This window comes from Entelurus aequoreus, linkage group LG12 (assembly GCF_033978785.1).
Source record: "Entelurus aequoreus isolate RoL-2023_Sb linkage group LG12, RoL_Eaeq_v1.1, whole genome shotgun sequence".
NCBI lineage: Eukaryota > Metazoa > Chordata > Actinopteri > Syngnathiformes > Syngnathidae > Entelurus > Entelurus aequoreus.
This window is the reverse complement of record NC_084742.1, coordinates 64,773,237-64,795,340: the sequence shown is the minus strand read 5'-3', so window position 1 is coordinate 64,795,340 and position 22,104 is coordinate 64,773,237. Positions and strand designations below refer to the sequence as shown.

Genomic DNA, 22,104 nt, shown 5'->3' with positions numbered 1-22,104 from the left:
CATAGCAACACGGACATCACCTGCCACTTGACCACAATAGTCCAGAACCAGATGTAATATTCAAGTAGTTCAGTCTTATTTGTGTAATCTGTATTTTAATGTACAGTACGTGTGGTCTTTATAGTGCATCATACTGCTCTACTCTATTAAAACACACACACACACACACACGACTCACACACACAGCATGGAATGGGATCCTTATATGGAGAAAACGCAGCTAGAGGAGACATGGAGGTGCTTTCAGTCAGTAGTGTTTAAACCAGACCTGAGCAAATTAAGGCCCGGGGGCCACATGCAGCCCGTTAAGCTCTTCAATCTGGCCCGCCGGACATTCTCAAATAATTTATTTAGATCTTCAAGATGTAAAGTGTAGCTGCCATTACGATGTGCAGTGATGTTTTCTAATGACCGGAAGTCTTGAACTATACTAAGTATTTCAATGGTTGAATTCTGCGCTTTTGCATGATATACTAGTTACTATGGTAATCTAATGAGTTACTATGGTAATCTAATGAGTTACTATGGTAATAATCTGAGTCACAGCAGCTCAGACGAGGCACCAAGCAGTGTGGGTGGGGAGCGTTTCCACAGAGTGTTTCCAGAGCGGCCAGCCTGAAATGCGGGTGTCAGGGAAAGATGCGGAAGGAGATTTTTTATAACAAAGTTCTAAAGCTTAGTGATGTATCAGATGTATCAGATTGTAGGTGTTTTTTGTTTTTTTTTACCCTTCGCGTTCATATTTTGCTGTTTGTTGCATTTTTTTGTGTTTCGCTTGATTGTAAAATATGTCCATAGAGAGGGGGTGTGATGTTCATATGTTGTCAATATTCAGTGTTTTATCTTTCATAGTTAATATTGTAAATCCCACATTCTTTATTTTCATGTACATTCTGGGTGTCTCATTCAGTAAAAAAATTTAAAATTCCATTCCATTTTTTAAGGCTGTCTGTCATAACTTTTTTAGCATTCAGATATTATTGTGAGGTTTTGTATTAGTGTTCCTAAAAATCAGATATACCGGCCCCCAGACACATTTTTTTCTATAAATTTGGCCCTCCAAGTCAAAATAATTGCCCAGGCCTGCTTTAAACACTCATTATTGATACATTCAGTGTTTTTGATTACTTTTAAAGCGGCCCGCCACAGATAAATGAATGCATGACAACAAACACATTTGTCACACCCTTTTTGCCCTTGTTCATAAGCACATAACGGAATTGTCGGTGAATATAGCTGGTTGTTACAATTCAGTACGATAGATGGTGGTAGGGCTGGGCGATATGGACTTTTATTAATATCTCCATATTTTTAGGCCATGTCTCGATACACCATATATATATCTGGATAGCCTTGAATGAACACTTGATGCATATAATCACAGCAGTATGATGATTCTATGTGTCTACATTAAAACATTCTTCTTCATACTGCATTAATATATGCTCATTTTAAACTTTCATGCAGAGAGGGAAATCACAATTAAGTCAATTGACCAAAAGTGTATTTATTAATTAAACAGTTATTAAGCAGTGGCACAAACATTCATGTCATTTCCAAAACAGAAAGTGCAAGATAGTCAGAGACATTTTAAAACAAGCTATGAGTGCACTTTTGTGCATGATGTCACTAAGATGACATACCAAAACAACACTAAATTAAAGTGCACTTTTTGTACAGAACGCCACTACAATAGTTTCAAACAAATAAAGTGCACTTTTGTGCATGATGTCACTCAAGATATTTCAATAAGTGTCAAATAAAAATGAGCTGCATAATAGGAAATCAAATAGTGTATGTCCTTCGCTATGTGGTAGGTTCCTGCGGACGTTATCTCCTTCTGTTTTTGACTATTTGTTTCATACGGTGTTGATGTGGAAATGGTTGCTTCGGCATTTTGTGGGTGTGGCACCAAACGGAGATGTTGACATGCAGAGTTTCAAGCACTCTTCATTCTCTAGCAAGTGACTTTTCAAATGATGCTACATTAGTAAAGCTGCTATTTTTTGTACGCTTTTGCCACATACTTGACATATTACTATTGTATGTTCCAAACCTTCCCGCTTGAAGCCAAACCACCGCCAGACGGGGAATTAATTCTTCCTTCATTTGTTACCAGATTCGCACCTTCTCTCTCTCTCGTATTACCACTCGCACCACTCCGTTAGCATCACAGCTAACGTTACCATGCCGCTACCTCTCTGCTCTGCGAGGGCTTATGACGTTGCACACGTGACGTATGTAAGAAGGTGCGCTTGTTTTACGTCTCTGTGAGAAGGAGAGACAAGAAAGAGCGGGAAGAGGCTGTAGTGCAATGCCCGCAGTTAAAAGCAACTGCGTGAGAACATACACTCGAATATCACGATATTGTCATTTTCTGTATCGCACAGAGACAACCCCGCGATGTATCGAGTATATCGATATATCGCCCAGCCCTAGATGGTGGTATGCATTGTAACTGCACTTCTTAATGAGGCTCATACGCACCTGCTCTGCCAGAGCATAAGAATGGGTAGTAGAAGTGATCAGTGTTGCAAACTTAGCCACTTTGTCGCTATCGAGTAATCAAGAGTCCTCCAGATATACATTTTCAAAAAGGCTACCGGTGACAAATATAGTGTGGAGACTTTTGGAGACTCAGATTCTGACATAAGAGATACGTGTAGACTGCAATATGACGCCAGTAAACAACACCAACACTTCAAATGTTCCATTGAAAATAAAGAACATTGCACAGGGCACTCAAAAATCTGTCAAAATGTTTTAGTATGAGTTTAAAGCCGCACCGCTTGATGGGTTGTCGGCCCATTATGGCTACCGTAGTCAGAGATACAAGTATTACTATGGTGTGTGTGTATAAGGACCGCTAAATGGCACCCGTTAACAGACATATTATCTGGCATTTTGTTTCACAGTATTATGCAAAACCAACTATTTTTTACCTCTTTGTACTGGCTGATGTGTATTTGAGATCTGCATAAGTCCTGAAAATTTGCGCATGTCCGCCACTGTAGTCCGTGCCGATGCCGTAGTCGATAAGCAGCTTCTTTGTCTCTATCTTCTTGTTATGGGACATTCATCCTCTGCTGTTGCCATTTCGAATATAAAGTAGTGTAAAGTTCTCACTCATATCTCGCTATGGAAGCGCTAAAAACTACCAGTGTAGTGAGTTTACATTATTCACCCAAGGAACTTTAGTTATTAGAGAGTTCCGGTCTGACTTTTTTTTCACGGGACACATTTCTGGCATTGTTGTTGCACTAGTGAGCAACGGATGAGGAGATGCTGCACCGTTATTGATTGAAGTAAAGTCTGAATGTCATTAAAACAGTTAGCTCCATCTTTTGACACTTCTTCCACTCCCGTCCTTGCACGCTACACCGCTACAACAAAGATGACGGAAGGTGGGCCACGTAAATAAGACCGCCCACAAAACGGCGCATGCTGAAGCGACTGACTGTCAGAAAGCGACTTGAAGATGGTCCGTAAAACATCTATGCAACATTTTGACCAAAGAACCACCATTACATGTTATGTAGACCACAAGAAAATGTTTTATATTTAGAAATAAAATCATAACACGACCCCTTTAATGCGCCTTATAATCTGGTGTGCCTTTTGTATAAAAAAAAAGACCTGAATAGTAGAGTTGGGTATCGTTTGAATTCGAACGATTCCGATTCTTTGTTCCGATTCCGATTCCTGACGATTCTCGATTCCGATTCTTTTAAGAGGCAGGGTCAAAAAAAAAAAACGTTTAGGATATTTTAAATGAGCTAGCTAACCTACAGTCTTTCTGAATGAAATAGTCTGACATTCTCCATCAATTTTAATTCTATTAACTTTTTATGAACTTTACTATAAATTCCTCACAGGGCTGTTTTCAACTAGAATATAAATATCAAATCTATGAACTTGAATATAAATATTATAAATTATGAATACATTTTCCCAGGGGTACACTTTCCTCAAGAGAGCTTTATTTTTGAAAACCTCATGGAAACACATTTACACATAAGTGTATGATGCTGCAGGAAACCTCATGAAAACACCTTTACACATAAGTGTATGATGCTGCAGGAAACCTCATGAAAACACATTTACACATAAGTGTATGATGCTGCAGGAAACCTCATGAAAACACATTTACACATAAGTGTATGATGCTGCAGGAAACCTCATGAAAACACCTTTACACGTAAGTGTATGATGCTGCAGGAAACCTCATGAAAACACATTTACACATAAGTGTATGATGCTGCAGGTACTTAAAAATGTTACCGTGCTCCCACTGATGGGCTAACCTGGTGCAGAAAAGCAAATAAACAATAAGAAACAACTTGCAAAACCCAGTCCAGATTAGCAGCAGGTACAGTATAAAATCAGAGACAGTTCTTGTTTAGGAAAATGACCATATCCGCCTTCTCAGGCAGGATGCGTGAGCGTTCTGGACAGATAGTGTCTCCTGCTGTGGAAAATACACGTTCGCTGGGTGTGGAAGAAGCTTGAACGCATAAATAGGAGAAAGCTAGATCTGACAGCAAAGGATAAGTCTTTTGTTGGTTCCACCGGACCACCACCATGCACAGCAGGGTCGTCAGACATAAGTATCGGTGGAACGTCCTGGTACATCTGCAGCTCTCTCTCCACTCATTTCTTGATGGACATGGAGCTCTGTTATTTCGCGGTTATTTCATTTTTTTTTGTAAAGTAAAGCCACACTTTCGACCGCCGACGCCCGCTATCCATGCTTGAGCTTGACTGACTCGCTCACTTCCGGCGGTGGGCGCTTCTTCGTTGGTGTTCAGCGGCTTCTTCTTCTGGTTCGGCGGACATATTTTTTTCCGGTCGGCGGACTAGGTATCGAAAATAGGAATCGAAATTTTAACTTCCGAACGATTCCGGGAGAATCGGAAAGTTAGTCCCGGTTCCAATCGATACTCGATACCCGATACCCAACCCTACTGAATAGACACGCTCATCGGCAATGCGCCTTATAATCCGGTGTGCCCTATGGTCCAGAAAATACCGTACTTATGTTTTCAATGAGCAACAAGTGCTGCCGTGGGACCATCCCCCAACTACTGTATTTTTCAGACTATAAGTCGCTCCGGAGTATAAATCGCACTGGCTGAAAATGCACAATAAAGAAGGAAAAAAACAAGTATAAGTCGCATTTTTGGGGGAAATTTATTCGATAAAACCCAACACCAAGAATAGACATTTGAAAGGCAATTTAAAATAAATAAAGAATAGTGAACAACAGGCTGAATAAGTGTACGTTATATGAGGCATAAATAACCAACTGAGAACGTGCCTGGTATGTTAACGTAACATATTATGGTAAGAGTCATTCAAATAACTATAACATATAGAACATGCTATACGTTTACCAAAAATGTTTCACTCCTAATCGCTAAATCCCATGAAATCTTATACGTCTAGTCTCTTACGTGAATGAGCTAAATAATATTATTTGACATTTTACGGTAATGTGTTAATAATTTCACACATAAGTCTCTCCTGAGTATAAGTCGCACCCCGACTTATAGTCCGAAAAATACGGTAAAAGCCATCTTGTTTGTGACATTAAAAAAACTTGCTCATGCTTTTCATGTCTTTAACTCACTTTTTGTTTACATCGCAATTCTGCCAGAGACACTGACAAATAATCTCAAGAGAGCATAAATTCAAGCTCGCCTCATGTTTAATATTTGCTTCATTTGTCCGTGTGGTCGCAAATAAATTTGCCTTTTAAACCCTGACGTGACTTTCCACGCTAAGCGCGCGCCAGGTTGGCTTATGACGGGTAAGAAGATTAACACCGTCTGAGTCCTTACCAAGAAGGGATTGAGAAAGAAGTGAAAAAAAGGCAAATAATGACAATAATACTGTTTGTCACCATGGCGACCATCAAACTTGTGTCTAGTCTAAACGTTCCTGCTGGACAGGATCACGAGGTGGCGGTAGGGCTGCACAAAGAGGGTTAAAAGGAAGTGAGAAGACCCAAACAAAAGCGGCGTAGCAACACAATGAGGTCATGAGTCTGATGGAGAGCAGCAGGTTCTCTCATGTGGATTTAAATCTTGATGTTCCTTTTCAACGTTGAATGCCCTTTTATCTCCGCCATGCACACCTGCAGCATTCCTGCCTTTATCTGCATGTAAACAGAAGATGTCACCGCATGTGACAAAACATGCTAAACTAGACTGCGCCAGACTCAACATGACGACCGGGACACTTTGAAGAAATAAACCCAATGTATAAAAAAATAGAAAAACCACGACCAAGTTCAGCTTTCAAGTTATTATTTTGTCTCAATGTGTCTGTTCTTCCCCGACCCCCTCCTTCTCGCCCATGTTACTTCCTGTTGCGTCCACAGGGGGGAAGTTAAGATGGACCACACCTTTCCCACACAGCATTCCTGCATGCACTAATAGGTGAACCAGTTCCTCTCTAGTCCTAACTGGGGCACGAGGGGACACCTGTAGCGGATCTTAGCAACTGCTGCAGACCTCGAAAACACACTTTTTTTTAGTTTAACCAGCCAACAAACACACTCACTGAAATGTACAAAAGGAAGGAAGACACGTTGAGGAGGAAATTGAGAAAGAAAGTGGGAGGTGTGTTTTAGTGGGCAAGCATGACGACTCAAGCGTGAACCACAAAACACAAACAGTCAGTGAGGTTGACTGTTCAGACTGTTAGCCTTCAAACCACCAGTCTCCTGGAGGGCAGACCACCCAGAACACCTTGCAGCAACAATAAAATAAAAACTAAGAACGCCCAAACTAAAGGCTCACAATAGCGAGAACGCACTGTGATTATCGATAAACTGCGTTCAATAACCTACAATACATTGTAAACAGCACAGTGTCTACTGTGGACTCTTTCAGGTTCCTGGAATCCACAATTTTTACGCGACCTGAAGTGGACCCCCCACATAGACACAATCAGAAAAAAGGCACAGCAGAGGATGCACTTCCTGCGCCAACTTAAAAAATTCAACCTGTCCCAGGAGTTGCTGATCATGTTCTCCACCTCCATCATTCAGTCTGTCCTGTCTGGTTTGGATCTGCAACCAAGCTGGACAGACACAGACTGCAACTGACAGTTAGGACTGCAGAAAAGACCATCGGCGTCGACCTTATACCGGTCCGGGGTGGGGACACAGGCAGGTAGCATCACTGTAGACCTCTCACACCCTGGTCACAAACTGTTCAAACTCCCCTCTTAGGCAGACGTTACTAATCACCGTACGCCAAAACAACCCGTCATAAGAACAGTTTCTTCCCCCAGGGTATCAATCTGATGAACGCTGTGAAATAACTCTGAAACTAATTTGTCACTGTGAATGTACTAACTCAGACCTGGGTATATTCAGGCCCGGGGGCCACATGCGGACCATCAAGCTTTTCAATCTGGCCTGCCGGACATTCCCCCCAATTTTTTTTAGATCTTTAAGATAGAAACTGTAGCTGTCATTATGATGACAAGTGATGTTTTCAAATTACCGTAAGTCTTGAACTATACAAAGTAGAGATGTCCGATAATATCGGACTGCCGATATTATCGGCGGATAAATGCTTTAAAATGTATTATCGGAAATGAACGGTATCGGTTTCAAAATTATCGGTATCGGTTTCAAAAAGTACAATTTATGACTTTTTAAAACACAGCTGTGTACACGGACGTAGGGAGAAGTACAGAGCGCCAATAAACCTTAAAGGCACTGTCTTTGCGTGCCGGCCTAATCACATAATATCTACGTCTTTTCACAGACACAAGTGAATGCAAGGCATACTTGGTCAACAGCCATACAGGTCACACTGAAGGTGGCCGTATAAACAACTTTAACACTGTTACAAATATGCGCCACACTGTGAACCCACACCAAACAATAATGACAAACACATTTCGGGAGAACATTCGCACCATAACACAACATAAAAACAACAGAACAAATACCCAGAACCCCTTGCAGCACTAACTCTTCCGGGACTTTGATTGATTGAAACTTTTATTAGTAGATTGCACAGATGCTACAATATACACCACCCGTTACCCCCTAACCCCCCCCCCCCCACACACACACACACCTCAACCCCGCACCCCCAAACCCCGCCCACCTCAACCTCCTCATGCTCTCTCAGGGAGAGCATGTCCCAAATTCATATTAAAAAAAATATGGCAGTGCCATGTTGGCATTTTTTTCCATAACTTGAGTTGATTTATTTTGGAAAACCTTGTTACATTGTTTAATGCATCCAGCGGGGCATCACAACAAAAATTGGCATAATAATGTGTTAATTCCACGACTGTATATATCGGTATCGGTTGATATCGTCGGAATCGGTAATTAAGAGTTGGACAATATCGGATATCGGCAAAAAAGCCATTATCGGACATCTCTAATACAAAGTATTTCAATGGTTGGAATCTGCGCTTTTGCATGATATACTAGTTACTATGGTAATCTAATTAGTTACTATGGTAATCTAATTAGTTACTATGGGAATCTAAGTCACAGCAGCTCAGACGTGGAAGGAGATTTTTACAACAAAGTTCTAAAGCTTAGTGATATGTATCAGATTGTAGGTGGGTTTTTTTTACCCTTCACATTCATATTTCGCTGTGTTTGTTGCATTTTCGTCGTATTTCGCTTGATTGTAAAACATGTCAATCGAGAGTGTGTGACGTTCATATGTTGTCAATATTCAGTGATTTATCGTTCATAGTTAATATTGTAAATCCCACATCATTTATTTTCATGTACATTCTGGGTGTCTCATTCAGTAAAAAAATTTAGAATTCCATACCGTTTTTAAGGCGGTCTGTCATAATGTTTTTAGCATCCAAGCAGACATTATTGTGAGGTTTTGTATTAGTCTTCCTAAAAATCAGATATTCCGGCCCCCAGGCGCATTTTTTTTCTCTAAATTTGGCCCCCCCGATTTAAAATAATTGCCCAGGCCTGTACTAACTGATGTTCACTTCATCATCTTTTTGCTTTTGCCCTATTCACCACTGCACTATCACTTATTAGCCTTACATATATTAGTTATTTAAGTATTTGTTTATATTTTCAGTTTCTTGCTAATATTGTTTACATTGAACAAATACAGCACTGTCTACCAAGTCAGATTCCTTGTGTGTTAAACATACTTGGCCAATAAAGCTGATTCTAAATCTGATATACGTGTGTTTATGGAGGTGGAACAAAAACAAACAATAATTAGAATAGCAGTCAGAGAGGGCAGACCTCCAACCAGCAGCTAACAGCAAAGAATCCTTAAAAGAAAAATCCAGACATTTTGAACGTTTCATCAAAGTCCGCCCATAACTTTAGTTATGATACTGTTGGCAAAATAACTAAGTAAAACTAGGAGGGGGGCTAAAATAAACAATTCTTATTTATTACAATTTTAAATCGATGAATAATTTTAATTTATTTATAAAAATACTTTTTTTAGGCCAACTCAGAGCGTTTGCGACCTATAACCTGTGTTTAAAAGGTTTTAATATAATCTCCATACCAAATGTATTGCTGGAATCGGTTCGAATCGACAATCGTGTTCTTGAATCAAGAATCGGAATCGAATCATGAGAATCACATCCCTAAAAACTACCGGTGACTAACTATAGCTAACAGGCAATCATATGCTGGCCAATACATAAACTCTTGGAGGAGGTAATAAATGTCATAGTTGATATTTTGCAGGGTAATTTAAGTACAAACAGCAATGGTGTACAAACAACGAGAGTGTTTTAATGCAAGCTAACTGTAAACTAAATAAAACACCACATCTCAAATAGATATATCAAAAAGAAACATCACAAAAATACATACATAAAAACGACGGGGAGTGTTCCCCCTAAAATTTAGAGACAGACGCATTTGTCCCAACCAAAAATACTAATGCAGATGAGGAACATCATTTATTTTGAAATTTGACTAGATTGTTCGCAGGTGATCTTTAAAATGATGTGTGGGGAACGTTGCCATAAATATAGCTTGTTCACAATATCTTGCGGTTAGTTTGTATTCATACTTAAAAAGCACGTATTTTGAATGAAGTCGTCCTAATCCTGGGATGGTCACCGAGTAACGTGAACAAGCTAAAATATTTGGTCATCTCACCACAGCACAGTACCAACACCAACAAAAGATTGGAACTGTTTTAAAGAGTAGGCAAACGTCAGTGTTGTGAGTAATGGTTACACAACACAAAGATAACACCTAATCACACTCTACTATTTGTCAACATGTATGACTTTATGTCTTTTCAGGACAGAAAGATGATAGTACGCAGAGTAGCAAAGAACAGTGGAGAGACTGAGGAAGCCTAGGTGAGGTCCTACATTTTCATGAAAAAGCAAATGATCACCATTAAAAGGCATTAATCGGCAATGGCAATCAAGTACTTTTTCATGACAATCAGCCAATTTCTCTCTGGCTAATATTGTTTTTATTTTGAGTCCTCTGGTTGACTAGCTCGCGGCTAATTGCGCATCTCCATACACAGTGTCGACGAGAGCTACTCCTGTAAGTTGTTAATAGACTTAGACTTCCTTTATTGTCATTCAAATTTGAACATTACAGTACATATAAGAACAACATTTTGTTGCATTAGCTCGTGGTAGTGCAGGATAAAAGAGCTAAAAGATAAAATAGTTAATAATACCCTCCGTTACAAAAAACATAATGTCCTAATATCTTAAGCAACATTATCAAGTATTAATATTAAGTACTAGGGGGGTTAGGGGCTAAACATGTTACACACTGAAAGAAAACAGGGGCGGGCATGCTAGCTAAGCGAGCTAGCTGCTAAACTAGCTTGAAACAACAGAAGAGTAAGTGCTTAGTATAGTTTAAGAGGTGTAGATGGAAGCACGTTACATTAGAAAGTAAAGAGTTATTAACAGGAAATTAGGAAGTAGAATAATATGAGAGAGATGATAATCTAACAGCTGTTAACTACTGATGTGTCAGGATTTCCGCTACCAGAAGTACACAACACGTAAGTAAGGAGGGCGGATGGATCCACAAATTGGTGGTGTCGACACCAAGTGTAGTATCAGTCTATGATCGATACGAGAGTGATTAGGTGAATATTTTTATTGTCTTGAAAAATGTTTTTTTTTTGTTCACTTTTAAAATTCAGGGAATAACTTGTACTTTTCTCTGTCATGTCCTGAAATAAAAAATAAAAATAATTCATTGGATACAGGAGGGCTTTGAGAGCATAAAGGGTTTCAATGACATCAAATATTAACTATTAACTTTATTACATGTTGTAAAAGTAGTGACACTCCATTTGTGTGGTTATTAGCCTCAAGCTGAGTAAACAGAATGCTGATGCTAATAAGCCAACACTAAAGCAAATGTGTTCATGTGGTCAGCGTAAGATAAACACTAACATTAATTTTTTTATATAGTTATTTACAGCTGAAATGGACCACAAGTAATCGTCTGACTTTTCATGAACAATTTGGTACACTTTTATTTTATTTTTTAAATAATATTGATTTGTATATTGTTGCTTTGTATTTCATGTACCGTACTTACTTTTTAGTAAAATAACTGACCTAATATTGTCTGTTTATTTATGGTATCAGTGTAGAAATATACTAAACTCTTCTCCATACGTCATTAGCCTGATTTGTATAAACTACCTGAACTGTGAAATGCGGTCGAAACACAAACCACACACTTCTACAGGAGTATATATTTCTAGGAACTACAGGTTCCAGGAACCAAGGAAAAAGGCCTAATGTGTAATAGTAGTTCATGATTTTCGTTAGTTATTGTGTACTATAGACTTTGTTCTGCTCAAACAATTGCATGTAATAAAAGTGAATAAGGAACCAGTTTAAATATTGTGCTGATATTCTTAAACTGTCAGACTAGCACTATTTGTGAATACATTGAAAATTTGAGTTAACACGTGATCGGTATTTGTATCAGCCGGTCTCACTCATGGATGATCGGTATCGGAATCTGCAGCATGAATTCCTAAGCAGAACATCCTTACAAAATGAATCCCTAATTACAATGGCACATACTTCAAATATGGTTTTACCACTTCCAAGCATGTGTTGTGTGCAAGGTAGTTGTTAATCATTTAGGATTAAAGTACAAAGAACTATCCAGAACTTTCTGTAATGGAATTGAAGACATTGTTCCTTGTCCAAATTAACTGGATTTGGAGTGCTGATGGTGACCACTACCAAACCAAGACTGTGCATGAAAACAACCACTATGAAGCTATGATGTATCCGACAAAGTGAAGACACACTAGTGAGTCAGTGTGAAGCAAGAACCATCCGTCATTTCCAAATAACATTATGATGTGTAAACGTAGGCAACTCCTACGTTTTGTTACACAATCATCTCGAAAGTCATCATCTAGTTGGACTACATTGTACCAGATTGCACTTCATTTGTCATGTTTTGTTTTTTGTGCTTAACGTTCCAAATCCAACGCTGAGCTCTAGAAAAACACAGAAAAACACGTGTTAGCGTGGAGTCAAAATAACGTGCTGCTCTGTGATTGTTTATAATGAAGGCTGTCGAGTCAGAGATCCTGTACTTTTCCTCACAACTGCAGATGCAAACCCCTGTAAAAGCGCACACTAACCAAAACACAAGACTGACTGACGATCCTGATGCTGCTATCAGTCAGAAAACCGATGACACACCGCATGATGGGTAATTGGTCACGCACCTTTTGAGTACACGCTGTCACCGCACGCAAACATCTTGTTGTTACGAGAGGACACTAAACGTTTATAATAGTAGTTAAGCAGCAAGGCTAGTACGTTGGAATCGCTACACTAAAATAAGCTAAGCTAAGCAAGAGAAATCCCTTCAATTCAAAATACACTTTTTGTCAAAGACTATGTAGTCACCACAATTAGATTTGGCGCTACTTGTTTGCTCTCATTAATTAAAGCTTAATAATGGGACTGTTTGTTAGTGGTAGTATGCATTGTTACTCTGCTTCTTAAAAACACTTCTTACGACATGTCTGCCAGAGAATAAGCACACGTAGCAAGAGGAATGCCAACTTGCCAAATGTGTTGCTATATCTAGTAGAGATGTGAATCCCTCACTACATAGGATTCAATTGGATTTCGATTAGAGATGTCCGATAATGGCTTTTTTGCCGATATCCCATATTCCGATATTGTCAAACTCTTAATTACCGATTCCGATATCAACCGATACCGATATATACAGTCGTGGAATTAACACATTATTATACCTAATTTTGTTGTGATGCTCCGCTGGATTGATTAAACAATGTTAACAAGGTTTTCCAAAATAAATTAACTCAAGTTATGGGAAAAAAATGCCACATGGCACTGCCAAGTCACAAAGTGCATTATTTTTTTTAACATGCCTCAAAACAGCAGCTTGGAATTTGGGACATGCTCTCCCTGAAAGAGCATTAGGAGGTTGAGGTGGCCGGGGTTTGGGGGGTGGGGGGGTGTATATTGTAGCGCCCCGGAAGAGTTAGTGCTGAAAGGGGTTCAGGGTATTTGTTCTGTTGTGTTTATGTTGTGTTACGGTGCGGATGTTCTCCCGAAATGTGTTTGTCATTCTTGTTTGGTGTGGGTTCACAGTGTGGCGCATATTTGTAACAGTGTTAAAGTTGTTTATACGGCCACACTCAGTGTGACCTGTATGGCTGTTGACCAAGTATGCCTTGCATTCACTAGTGTGTGTGAAAAGCCGTAGATATTATGTGATTGGGCCGGCACGCAAAGGCAGTGCCTTTGAGGCACGCCCCCAATATTGTTGTCTGGGTGGAAATCGGGAGAAATTCGGGAGAATGGTTGCCCCGGGAGATTTTCGGGAGGGGCACTGAAATTCGGGAGTCTCCCGGGAAAATCGGGAGGGTTGGCAAGTATGACTGGGAGACGCAACTGCTCTATACTTCTCCCTATGTCCGTGTACCACTCCGTACAGCGGCGTTTTAAAATGTCATAAATTTTACTTTTTGAAACAGATACCGATCATTTCCGATATTACATTTTAAAGCATTTATCAGCCGATAATATCGGCAGTCCGATATTGTCGGACATCTCTAATTTCGATGGTATACAGTAGGGCTGGGCAATATGGCTGAAAACTATATCAGGATATACGTTCTTTATAGTGATCGATAATGATAATTATTGATACTTTGTATGACTTTTTTAAGCCTGCCAATAAATACAGTAAAGAAATTTCCAACATACCAAGGGTGCTATTTATCAGTGGAGAGGGTGTCGTAGCCAGGTAGGATGAGCGCGGTTAAGGTAATAAAATAATTAAAGGAGATTTGAAGCTAGTTGCAGATTTGAGACACTAGATGGCAGTAGTGTATAAGTTATTGGACACTACACAGAGTAGTATGGGAAGCTACTCATTAAACCGACACGTTGGACGTGTCAGGATGTTGCCGCACTGTCTGCATTAAAACCAACAAAACTAAAGACAAGTTTCTCAAGATATTACAGTTTCTCTTCTCACCCCATGCAGAAAACCCACAGCGAGACAGAAAGACGGCACAACCAAACTTGGTAGTTGATACTGTTACGTGATTGCGTGTCTCTCCTATTGCCCGGTGAATACTGTTAACTTATTGGCTGTTAACATGTCCCTCCCATTGCTCAGTGACACTTCCTGTTTCCTGGGTTCCCAAAGTGCGAGTAACTTCATTAAACGCATCTTTCTTCATTATTTCTGGTTTCTTTCGACAAAAAATATAAATATATATCGAATATTTTATCAAACGCATTTTATATTTACATGGATTATGTGTCTATCATGATATATAATGATATTGGTATACAGTGGAACCACGATCTACGAACCCCTCTATATGCGAACTTTTTGGTTTACAAACCTTTAGATCGTAGCAAATATGCCTCTGAGTGTGAATTATGTCTCTGTGGACAAACGCTTCATTTAGGCGCCTGCAGGCAAGAAGGCAGCAAGGCAAAACATTGTTGCTGAGTCGGAGCCATCCACTTGACTTGCTGAGCAGGAATATTCACCTTTCAACACTCCAGCATGTGTGCCTTTTCTTAATTGTTTCACCTTTTGACAAGTTTTGTCCATTTTACTAATTTAATTAGAGTGCCAAAAACTTGAAAAACGGCGCAAAAACGCTGTGGAGTTAAAAAAATGTTTTTTTAAAAGGCTATTTGCGAGGAGCTGGGGCTCACAGGGATGATCACAGCACAGCACAGTTAGTAACCGCATTGTTTTAAATGTGAGAAGAACCGTCTTTCTGGTAAAAGTTGTCAAAGCAGCCTTATTTAACAGCAGAAGAAAAACGTTTTATTTTGTCTTTTAATAGCACGGCCCCTCGCTCTTCCAAAGCATCCCCATTCTTTTTCCCTCTGTCTGCTCCTTTCTCATCTGTTCCCTTTCGTTGTTAATGTTGTTTATTATGTTTATTATTGTGGCAATAGGGTTGTTGAAGATAAGGATGTTGTGATTTTGTTTTGTGAGGGCACCATAGTGACTTCTGTGCTTGCAAGCTTTGACAGAGCAGAGCATACAGCAGCTTGTTGTTGTTTTGACTTTTTTTTACTACATATAAAGTTGATCCATCACCTCCTTGTTATGTTTGATATACAGTACTGTATAGCATACTATATTGTGTTCAAAGTGTACAGATCTTTGCTAAAATATGGACTTTTCATTATTCATATTTACATTGTTTCTTATGGAGAAATTTGCTTCACTATACGAACTATGTTAAAAACAGTTAAGTTCGTAAATGGAAGTTCCACTGTGTACCTTTTCAAAACAGGTTACTAAAGCTTCTCTTTGCTGCTGACGTATACGCGCAGTGAGTAAGCTTGGAGAATTCCCCCCCAAAAATAGATTTTTGAGAGATTTTTATCGATTGAGAATCGTAATAAGCAAGAATCATGACTCGGATGAGAATCTATTTTTCCGGCACCCCTACTAATTCCCAACTATTTAGACCCATCCAGATACTTTTTTTTAAAAACCTAGACTAACGACAAATCTACAGACTTTTTCTGGGCACTTCTAACGCTCTTCTCTATTAACACCATCTCTAAAAGCACTCACCGGTGGCTATCGTCTTGTGAAATTAAAAAAAATTAAAAAAGAAATGACAACCTATTTGTTTAGTTTTTATGTTTTTACTTATTTTTGGTCTTTCCCATAACCTCTTGAGAACCAGCGTCCACTGCAGTGGACATTTGTGCTTTGCATAACTGAGAGAACAAACACAAACGTCCACTGCAGAGGACATCGGCTTTAGGAGGATATACAGAACCAGCGTCCTCTGCAGTGGACAATTTTGGTGTTGCTTTATGAGGTCAGACACAAACGTCCACTGCAGAGGATGCAGGCTTTAGGAGGATATACAGAACCAGCGTCCTCTGCAGTGGACAATTTTGGTGTTGCTTTATGAGGTCAAACACAAACGTCCACTGCAGAGGATGCAGGCTTTAGGAGGATATACAGAACCGATCATATCCTCCTGAGAACCAGCGTCCTCTGCAGTGAACGTTTGTGTTTCGCAAAGGGGCTGTGGAGAGGCGGGGCTGGCAGACCGACAGCGAGGCAGGGCACACCGCTCCACGATGGCGGCGAGGAGGCATGGACGGCAAACGAGCAGAGAGGCGGGGCGCGCCGGGTTCGACGCCGCAAACAAGATCAGGTGCGTGGATCGCGCACCTGGGCACAATTGAGTAATCCCCTCTCAGTCTGTAAAAGGGCGGCAGCCGAGAACAACGGGGCAGAAGGAGTTGGAGAGTGAACAGCAACACATGCAGCGCGGAAGAGAGCGAGAGGCAGACGACGCGGAAGGCTGAAAAGCGAACCGAGGAGCGAGCAGTGAAAGCGGCAGAGCTAAAAAGCGACCAGACGGGACTAAAGGTTATTGACAAATAAACAAAGTCAAAACTCTGCTTGAAATAATGTCTGTGTTTGGTGGTCCTTAGAACCCACACGACGGCTTCAGACCGTGACAGGGGCTATTTTTTTTAAATGTATCTAACATAAATGTCCACTGCAGAGGACGCTGACTTAAAAGGAAATACAGAACCCGGCTTATCTTTCTGAGAACCAGCGTCATCTGTAGTGGACGTTTGTGTTTCGATGTTTTTTTTCAAGAAATGTCCACTGCAGAGGACGGCGGCTTTAGGAGAATATACAGAACCGCACTTAACGTTATTCCTCTCTCTAACAGTGTTTTTTCCAAATATATTTCTAATGCGTCACGGCAAATTATGAAAATTAAACGATACTCACTCCCCACAAATATGTCTCAGTTCTGTGGGAAACACAGAGTCAACTCCAGCATGTCTAAAAGGAGCAATACATTCTAGAAACACCCACTCTACCTGCTTATAATCGCAAGACCAATCTAACGTGCTTTGTTCCTCGTCTCTTGTGCACTTTGCAGCAAACATTAGCTCATATCCTCCATGACGCAGGCGCCCTTTTATCTTCTTCTGCTACACCAGCCATGCGTATTGTTTCTATGCGTATGTTGTGCATTTGCAGCCATATCAGCGCAGCACAGTTACTTTGGAGAACCTCGTAAAACAAACTTTATGTAAGAGCGTGGCCATGGCTACATCAGGAAGTGACATACAATAGAGAAGGCGAGCGCTGGAGGGGTGAGAATGGATGGACAGATGGAGGAAGGAAATCTAGAGAGGGAGAATGTGAAAGGGATGATTTCACGGGACGGCAACTAAAAACATATTTTTATACATGTATGCCATCATACCTGATGGAAGAAAACTGCTATGTTATTAATTGATTGGTAAATTATGGCAGTGTTTTACAACCTTTTTTGAGCCAAGGCACATTGTTTGCGTTAAAAAAATGCGGAGGCACACCACCAGCAGAAATCATTAAAAAACGAAACTCAGTTGACAGTAAAAAGTCGTCGTCGCAATTGTTGGATATGACTTTAAAGCATAACCAAGCATGCATCACTATAGCTCTTATCTCAAAGTAGGTGTACTGTCACCACCTATCACATCACGACATGACTTATTTTGAGTTTATTGCTGTTTTCCTGTGTGTAGTGTTTTAGTTCTTGTCTTGCGCTCCTATTTTGGTGGCTTTTTCTCTTTTTTTGGTATTTTCCTGTAGCAGTTTCATGTCTTCCTTTGAGCGATATTTCCCGCATCTACTTTGTTTTAGCAATCAAAAATATTTCAGTTGTTTTTATCCATCTTTGCGGGGACATTGTTGATTGTCATGTTCGGATGTACATCGTGGACGCCGTCTTTGCTCCACAGTAAGTCTTTGCTGTCGTCCAGCATTCTGTGTTTGTTTACTTTGCAGCCAGTTCAGTTTTAATTTCGTTCCGCATAGCCTTCCTAAAGCTTCAATGCCTTTTCTTAGGGGCACTCACCTTTTCTGTATTTTTGGTTTAAGCATTGGACACTTTTTTACCTTCACACTGCCTCCCGCTGTTTCCAACATCTACAAAGCAATTAGCTACCGGCTGCCACCTACTGATATGGAAGAGTATTACACGGTTATTCTGCCGAGCTCTAGACAGCACTGACACTCAACAACAACACATCATTTGCAGACTATAATTACTGGTTTGCAAAAAATATTTTTAACCCAAATAGGTGAAACTAGATCATCTCCCACGGCACACCAGACTGTATCTCACGGCACAGTGGTTGAAAAACACTGCATTATGGTATTGACATGCTAGCATCAATAGCATCAGGAAGCTCACTTCATCCAGTTTCTACAAGCGTGTGTTGACCCTCCTGAGGTCCTTACATTATTTATAACAGGGTAAAAATGGACCGGCTTTCAGTTATGTAAGGTTTACTTGAGACTTGGCAGCCCGCAAATGAAGTTGCTTCAAGACGTCCAAACATCTCAATCAAGGCAAAACACTTTAGTAGGTTGCGTGATCAATAATACATTAAGCATGTCCACTGGAGCGGACATAAGTAGGCCATGCCCACAAGTATGCAGTAACCAGGCATTAGGTTGCAGGAAGGTAACTTAAGTGAGCCACAAGAAGAGATAAATAATAAAGGATGCTCATCTGTCCATGGCTGAGACAGGCGTCGTAGGCATCCTTGGAGATGAGAAAGCATGAAGATGAGAAGATGAAGAGAAGATGCGCAGATAAGACTTAAAAGAATAAGACGCTTTCATGTGCGCACATTCCAAAGACGTTCTAGCAAGTTTTCCTGATCCTGGCTTTGATGGAAGAGCACATTAATGATTGACATTATAGTTCATTTATGGACGTTGTCATTCAAATTCAGCTATCACTGACGGACCGGCTCGCTTTAGCATTAGCTTCTTTGAGATGGAACATTAGGAACCTTTTCCACTGCAGGTACTTTTACAGGAACTTTCCCGTTTACCCGGGTAAATAAAGCCTCCCTGTGTTTCCACCAAAAACTACACGGGTAGAACCAATTTTTCCAGGAACTTTTCAGAGTTCTTGCCAGCTAGGTGGGACTTTGGGAAGGTTCCCGGAACCTTTTCGGGGGCGTTCCTCAAACTTCTTTTTCAAACAGACCACTGCCATTAGAATGACTTGTTTTTTATTCTTGTGTATTTCTATCATAACAAACGGAGAGAAATAAGAATGAAAAGAACTTTCATTTTGCGGGAACTTTTGTGAAGCATCCGTGTGCTGAAGAACTATATGCAGTTTATTGTTGTTTATTATATTTTTACAAACTTCCTTTCATTACACAAACATATGAGAAGTGGACGGACTCTTTTAAACGTATTTACAGTGGAGTATAAAGCCGGACTCGAAGCAACGACCTCGGCTGCTTACTACTCAGACTTTTTTGGATAAATGTGAAATAATGGATGCAGTACACGAGTAGAGCATAGGTAAATGACATCAAATATTAACTATTTACTTTATTGCATGTTGTAAAAGTAGTCAGTGACACTTTATTTGTGAAGTTATTAGCCTCACCCCCGGTGAACAGAATGCTCATGCTAACAATGTAACGCTAAAGCCGATGTGTACGTGTTGACGGCGTGAGATAAACACTGACATTTATTATTTATATATTGTTATTTACAGCTGAAATGGACCAAAAGGAACCGCCTGACCCTCATGAATTTATCATTTACCAAGAGAAAGACTTTCTGACTGACGGACATTACAATTCGGTACACTTCATTTTGTAAATCATATCGTTTTGTATATTATTACTTTGTATTTCATTTACTTAAGACTTTGGTAAAAGAACTGTGACCTAGTATTGTCTGTTTTGTAGAAATATACTAAACCCCTCGTCTACACGTCTTCAGCTGATTTGGATAAACTACCCTTAACTGTGAAATGTGGTGGAAACACAAACCACACACTTCTCTACAGGAATCAAAAGTTCCTGAACTTTTTACCTATTTTTACTCATTGGATGGAGCTTAGAAAGGTTTCAGAACAACAATAACCTAGGGCTGGGTGATATGGCTCAAAAATGTATCACGATAAAAGTGTATTAAATCTGTCGATAATTATTTATATTCTTTAAAACAAGGACCAAAAATAAGGACCAGGAGAAAAATATATAAAATGCAAACCTTTTTCTTTAGAATGTAACCTTCCTCTGATTATAATCCCCCCAGATATCAAGGCAGTAAGTAAAGGAAATGTCAACACAACCATGGAAAACAATAAATGTAAACTTATAGGGGCTGTTTGCAACATTTACACATACGTCTAGAGGGCGAGAACTTTCCCAAGTATTTTACACAGTATATCCCGCCCTCTTCCTCTTCTATATATTTTTATTTTGATGTAACTGTGATTAAGTTGCAAAAAGCTCCTTTAACAATAACCTCTTAAAAATAAGTAATACGTAAGAAATGCTTAATGAAGTAACAAAATAGTGCAATGTGTGAAAATGTAAACATAGAGACCTGATAAGAGCTATTTTCTGAAAGTTTAGTTTGTATTGTGATGTGGTATTACAAGCGCCTTGGTCTGACAACAATCCGTTTTACAAAATCCAAAAAACTGCCATACTGTCAAGGTGACTTTTCCTGTTTTATCGACAATTTCTTCGCTCTCTGCAGCACTCATTTTTAGTTTTACTTCTCACTCCATGCAGAGAATCAACTGCGAGACAACAAGATGGCACAACCCAATGTGATATACACGGTTACCTGATTGGCTGTTAGCGAGCGTCTTTGTGCATGCAACCAACCTTGCTTCGCAACTTCCTGTTTTTTCCGAAAATATATAAATCAAACGTTTTATCGAAAGCATTTTTTATTGATATTGATTATGTATACTGCAACATATATTGATATCATTTTGTCACCCAGCCCTACAATAAACTTTCTTAGCACTTTAGACACTCTGGTTTGTTTCGTGTTGTAAAAGGCAGAAAAACACTGACACTACTGGCAACTAAGCCCCAAACAAGACAGGACACAGCAGTGTGTGTTTTAGTGTCCTGGGGGCGTGGCCAGATTATCCTCTTGTATTTCTCCATGAAACAGACATACACACATTCATATAGAGACACACACACTTACACACAGACAGAGCTGTCAGTCACCGTGACATTTCCACACAGAGACGCCTTTGACGCACTGAGAAGGTGTACGGAGGCGTTGTGAATGTGTTCTTTGTAGAATTCCTTCCATCTTTTTAAAGTAACAACTTACTTGATGTTTTTGATGAATAGATTTATATCTTACAGCACATTAAGTCACTTTGGTGCGTTTTGATGAAGTGAAGTGAAGTGAATTACATTTATATAGCGCTTTTTCTCAAGTGACTCAAAGCGCTTTACATTGTGAAACCCAATATCTAAGTTACATTTAAACCAGTGTGAGTGGCACTGGGAGCAGGTGGGTAAAGTGTCTTGCTCAAGGACACAACGGCAGTGACTAGGATGGCGGAAGCGGGGATCGAACCTGCAACCCTCAAGTTGCTGGCACGGCCGCTCTACCAACCGAGCTATACCGTCCCAATGGTATAGCTTGATGGGTGTTTCTGCCAGATTCCGCAAATGAATGTCTCTGTGTGTGTCTTCTGGGACGCTCAACTTTATTAAATGTCACTTTGGATGTACTGCAGCTCAACGCCTCAA

General features: G+C 39.9%; 1 protein-coding gene across 1 annotated transcript in view; it reads right to left on the bottom strand.

Moving 5' to 3' along the window:
* The window catches only part of rassf3 (Ras association domain family member 3), an 89,263-nt gene that overhangs the window by 14,858 nt on the left and 52,301 nt on the right, over positions 1-22,104 (bottom strand). The gene's annotated exons all lie outside the window — the stretch shown is intronic.